Source organism: Lactuca sativa, chromosome 7, assembly GCF_002870075.4.
Source record: "Lactuca sativa cultivar Salinas chromosome 7, Lsat_Salinas_v11, whole genome shotgun sequence".
NCBI lineage: Eukaryota > Viridiplantae > Streptophyta > Magnoliopsida > Asterales > Asteraceae > Lactuca > Lactuca sativa.
The window spans coordinates 80,669,614-80,675,607 of record NC_056629.2 but is presented as its reverse complement, the minus strand read 5'-3'; the positions used below and the strand labels follow the sequence as shown (position 1 = coordinate 80,675,607).

Here is a 5,994-nt window from a genome sequence, read left to right as displayed (position 1 = left end):
ACGAATCCGACATACCCACGTTTGGTGACGAAAGCAATTCCGAGTAAGAAGAAGAAACGTCCAACATCGCTGACATACCAATGGGAGATTACAAGAAGCGCATAAGAGATGGTATAGGGCCGGGACTCGTGCAACCAGCAATTCCAGCCACTGCCAACTTTGAGCTGAAGGGTCACATACTTGCCCAACTAAAAGACATTCCATTCTATGGAAAGGAGCACGAAGATGCTTATAAGCATATTGAAGAAGTTATGGATATTGCTGACTATTTCCACATGCCAAAGTGCCTCGCGATACCGTTTTGCTTCAGATGTTACCGGTTACATTCAAAGGAGCCGCGAACGAATGGTTGAATTCTTTACCCCCAGGATCCATTACAACATAGCAAAAGATGCGCGAAGGGTTCATTGATCAGTTTTGTCCACCTTCTAAGATTGCAAAATTGAAGAAAGCAATTGCCAACTTTGAGCAATTGCCAGGAGAATCTCTCTATGAGGCATGGGAGAGATACAAGGGGTTGATAAGAAATTTCCCTCAAAACAACCTAAACGTGCAACAAGAGGTTTCCATCTTTTATGATGGTGTGAACGTCACAACTAGGCAATTACTCGATTCCCAAAGACCCCTCACAAAGAAAGCACTAGCTGTTATTAAAACATTGGTAGAAGAATTCTCCAAACATTCAAGGGAGTACCATAATCCAAGGAACAATACAACTAGAGGCGTGGTTAACTCAGTTTCCGATGACATGTCAACAATGATGGCCAACCTAGAAAGTATGGATCGTAGGATGACAAAGATGGACCAATCCATCCATGCCATTTGAGTGGGTTGTGACAATTGTAGTGGACCCCATCTGACTAAAGATTGCGATCTTGATGAGAACAACAACCGGAAGGCACAAGTTTGTTATTCGAGTGGCGATCAATTTGATGATGATTGGCGAAAACCCAAGAAGGAGTGGCTCCCCTACGACGAGTACAAAAAGGCAAAGGAGGAGAAGTTTAGGCAAAAAGCGCGCAAATTCATCAAAAAGAAGAACCAGTGCAAGAGAAGAAGACGGATCTTGAAGCTATGTTAGCCCGATTTGTTAGTGCTTCCGAAAAAAGACATGACGATTCCGACGCGGCCATTAGAGATCAACAAAAGATGATGAAGGAGCACCAAGCAATGATGATGGATCAACAATCTCTGCTCCAGAATCAACAAGCTTCAATACTAAATATTGAAAAACAATTTGGGCAACTTGCCAAACAATTCAATGAAAGAACACCGGGCGGACTCCTGAGCGATACCGAGAAAAATCCAAAGGGCGCACACATTAACATAGTGACAACAAGGAGTGTGAAGATAGTCACACCCCTAACCCCAATCCCAAATGAAGATCCTAAGGAGGTACAAGAAAAAGATCAAGAAAATCCGGAATCGCAAACAGTGGAAAAAACTTGTCGAGTTCTGGACAAAAACTCAACGAGTTCACTACTTGATGAGAAAAATAAGACACCAGCAGAGCCATATAAGCCACCATTGCCATTCCTGGGCCGAGCTAGACAGGATAAGCAGAATGAAGACTACCAAAAGTTCCTGGAGCACATAAAGGCCTTGCAAATCAATATTCCTTTCATCGAGGCGGTCGCACAAATGCCAAAATACGCCAAGTTCTTAAAAGAAATTCTCACAAATAGAAAAAATATGGAAGAAGCATCCAAGGTGGTCCTAAATGAGAATTTTTCAGCTGCGATGTTAAACAAACTGCCAAAGAAAATGGGTGACCCGAGTAGCCTCACAATACCTTGCCAATTTGGAAATTTAGCCACTAGCTATGCATTAGCCGACTCGGGGGCAAGTGTGAACCTCATGCCATACTCTTTCTTTAAGAAGATAAACCTTCCAGAGCCAAGACCAATCCGAATGGCGATCCACTTAGTGAACAAGACGGTGACATTCCCGAGAGGTATGTGTGAAGATTTATTGGTAAAAGTCTATAAGTTTGTCTTCCCTACAAATTTCATTGTGCTAGATATGGAGGAGGATCATTAAGTGCCAATAATCCTTGAAAGACCATTTTTGAACACCGCGGGTGCCACAGTCGACATACGAGACTCAAAGCTTACCCTTCGGGTGGAAGAAGGCTAGGTTATTTTTGGAGTGGATCAATCCATGAAACATTCGAAGTTTAGTGATGATACAACTTTTTCAGTGGATATATTGGAAGAATTATTAGAAGAATGGAGAGGAGACGAAACAAGTGAACATACTTTGACTCCAGAAGATGATTTTGATGTTGAAAGAGATTTGAAGGAGCTAGAAAGACTACTTGAAGAATCCGAATACAAAGAATTAATAAAAACTACTGAACAGGAAACTCGACGAGTTAATAGTAATAACTCGACGAGTTGGGACAAAAAATTGCGATTTGGGGAAATTTTTGGCCTAAACTCGACGACTTTCCTGCCAAAACTCGACGTGTTTAATGTACAGAGCACACAAATGGAGCTGAAAACTTTACCGGAACACTTAGAGTACGCATTTCTCGAGGAGGGTGAGCAGAAGCCTGTGATCATTACATCGAATCTCACCCAAATCGAAAAAGATCAATTAGTTAAGGTTTTGAAGAAAAGGAAGAACGCCATTGCATGGAAAATCACTGATATAAAGGGAATAAGCCCTTCTTATTGCTCTCATAAAATAAATAGCAAAGCCGGTAGTGCAACATCAAAGGCGATTGAACCTAAACATGCAAGAAGTGGTTAAAAAGGAGGTGGTAAAGCTTTTGGATGCTGAGATCATTTATTCAATTTTCGATAGTCTATGGGTGAGTCCCGTTCAAGTAGTACCAAAGAAAGGAGGGATGACAGTCGTGACGAACGAGAAAAACGAGCTTATCCCTACACGAACGGTAAAAGGTCGGCGAGTATGCATCGATTATCGAAAGCTAAACGATGCTACTTGCAAAGACCATTTCCCTTTACCCTTTATTGATCAAATGCTTGAGAGATTATCCGGTCATTGCTATTATTGCTTTTTAGATAGATTTTCAGGTAATTTCCGAATACCAATCGACCCGAATGATCAAGAGAAGACCACTTTCACTTGCCCAAGTGAAACATTTGCATATCGACACATGCCTTTTGGGTTATGCAACGCGCCTACTACTTTTCAACGATGCATGACGACAATATTTCACGATATGGTGGAGAACTTTATGGAAGTATTCATGGATGATTTTTCTGTTTTTGGTTCTTCTTTCAATGATTGTCTTACTAACCTTGACTTGATGCTTGTTAGGTTGAAAAGACCAATTTAGTTTTGAATTGGGAAAAAGGCTACTTCATGGTTAAAGAAGGCATTGTGTTAGGCCATAAAGTGTCCAAAGCGGGGATTGGGGTGGATCGAGCAAAAATTGTCACTATTGCTAAATTACCGCCACCAACCAATGTGAAGGGCGTTAGGAGTTTTTTAGGTCATGCAGGTTTTTACCGTTGTTTTATAAAATACTTTTCTAAAATAAGTCGACATTTAACTCAACTGCTTTTAAAAGATGCATCTTTTAATTTCTCGAAAGAATGTCTAGATGCTTTTGAAATATTGAAAGAAAAATTAACTAACTCCCCGATCATTATCGCCCCGAATTGGAATTTACCATTTGAAATAATGTGTGATGCATGTGATTTTGTCTTGGGTGTTGTGCTTGGTCAAGGAGTTGATAAACATTTTCAACCAATTTATTATGCAAGCAAGACCATAAATCCGGCCCAAGAAAATTATACCACAACTGAAAAAGAATTATTGGTCGTGGTCTATGCTTTTGATAAATTTCGCCCTTATCTTATATTATCTAAAATCACTGTTTTTACTGACCATTCTGCAATTAAAATTTTGTTTGCTAAGCAGGACGCGAAACCTAGGTTGATCCGGTGGGTGCTGTTACTTCAAGAATTTGACATCGAGGTCAAGGACAAGAAGTGAATGGAAAATGTAGCGGCCGGTCATTTTTCAAGATTGGAGAATCCAGAAAGGGATGAGTCTGACAACAAGGGTATTGGGGATAGTTTTCCAGAAGAGTACTTGATGGTGATCATAGGAGAAGAACCATGGTATGCAAACATTGCAAACTTTTTGGTTGGGGACTTTCTTCCAAAAGGGCTAACTCATCAGCAGAAAAAGAAACTCATTTCAGAAATTAAATATTATTTATGGGATGAGCCATATCTTTTTAGGAGTTGTGCAGACGAAATCATCAAAAGGTGTGTGTTTGGCAAGGAGATCCGCGACATTCTAGAACATTGCCACAATGGGCCTGCAGTAGGACATCATGGGGTTCAGTACATTGCTAAGAAGGTGTTTGATGTGGGATTCTATTGGCCCACAATTTTCAAGGATGCTGCTACCTATGTGAGAGAGTGTGATGCTTGCCAGAGATCAGGAAATATTTCTGCAAGGAATGAAATGCCTCAAAGAAGCATCCAAGTGTGTGAAGTTTTTGATGTGTGGGGTATAGATTTCATGGGACCATTTCCGTCATCAAAAGGGAACAGATGCATACTTGTGACGGTGGACTATGTATCGAAGTGGGCAGAGGCGCAAACGCTACCAACAAATGATGCGGGGGTGGTGGTGAAGTTTTTGAAGAAATTATTTTCTAGATTTGGAGTACCAAAAGCTTTGATAAGCGATAGGGGGACCCATTTTGCCAATCAACAACTAGCAAATGTATTGCAAAGATATGGTGTACGCCATAAATTTTCAACACCTTATCATCCGCAAACGAATGGGCAAATCGAGATAACGAATAGATCCCTCATAAGAATTTTGGAAAGGTCGGTAGGCAGTCATAGGAAAGATTGGGTAGAAAAGTTAGATGATGCTCTTTGGGCATTTAGGATTGCATTCAAGACACCCATTGGGACCACTTTTTAAATTTTTATTTATTTATTATTCTATATATACTCAACAATTTTATATAACATACAAAACTCAACCATTTGAAATTGTATTTTATTAAGTAATGTTGTTAAATCTTACTTTCAATAATATATTTATGTTATATATATATATATATATATATATATATATATATATATATATATATATATATATATATATATATATATATACACACACACACACACACACACACACACAAGGTTGTAGAACTCTTTATTCGGTACCTGTTCGGCTGACTACCGAGTAGCGAGTACTCGAGGAGTACTTGGATTTGGTAATTCATATAGAAATATTTTTAGGGAAATTATATATGTCAAAATCATAAGTTAAAATCATAAATTGATTGAAATATATAACAAAATTAGATAAATGTGAATACACAAAAACTAAAAAAACACATAATGGTCTCTAAATCATAACAAAATTCGATACATGTCAAAATCATAAGTTAAAATCATAAATTGATTGAAATATATAACAATATATATATATATATATATATATATATATATATATATATATATATATATATATATATATATATAATGTTTTAAATCAGTGATATATAAGAAAAAAATAATTATTGGTGAAAGGGTGTGGGGGTAATATGCACTCTAAAGTGAAGCTCATCCGCTTACCCAAATTTTCTTAATTGAAACCCACTTAACTTGAACCAAGTTACCCAAATCATAACATATCGGTTTATTTAGACTGGTTGTTTTCGACAGATCTATTTCATATAAGTGCCATTACTTCATAAATATATTCCATTATCATTACATATCACACTAAACAAACCATTATTTTTATAAAATAAAATGAGATGCTAAACTATATTTTTCTTGCAAATTTTATTATAGGTTCCCACCATAATGTTGCAATTTTTTTTTGGTTTTTGTAATCAAAAACCATTTATAAAAACAATATCGTAACCTTTATTTTTGTAATAAAAACGATTTATGGACCAAAATCTTATAGTAGAAAATTAGCCCATATTTTAAAACCATTATATCATCATCATTCAGGTATCAGATTGAGGCCCTTCAG

General features: G+C 37.6%; 1 non-coding gene across 1 annotated transcript; it reads right to left on the bottom strand.

Moving 5' to 3' along the window:
* Positions 1–439: 439 nt before the first annotated feature.
* LOC111914020 (small nucleolar RNA R71) lies at positions 440–546 on the bottom strand. The gene has a single exon (XR_002857675.1). It is a non-coding gene; the product is annotated as a small nucleolar RNA R71 (small nucleolar RNA).
* Positions 547–5,994: the final 5,448 nt, after the last annotated feature.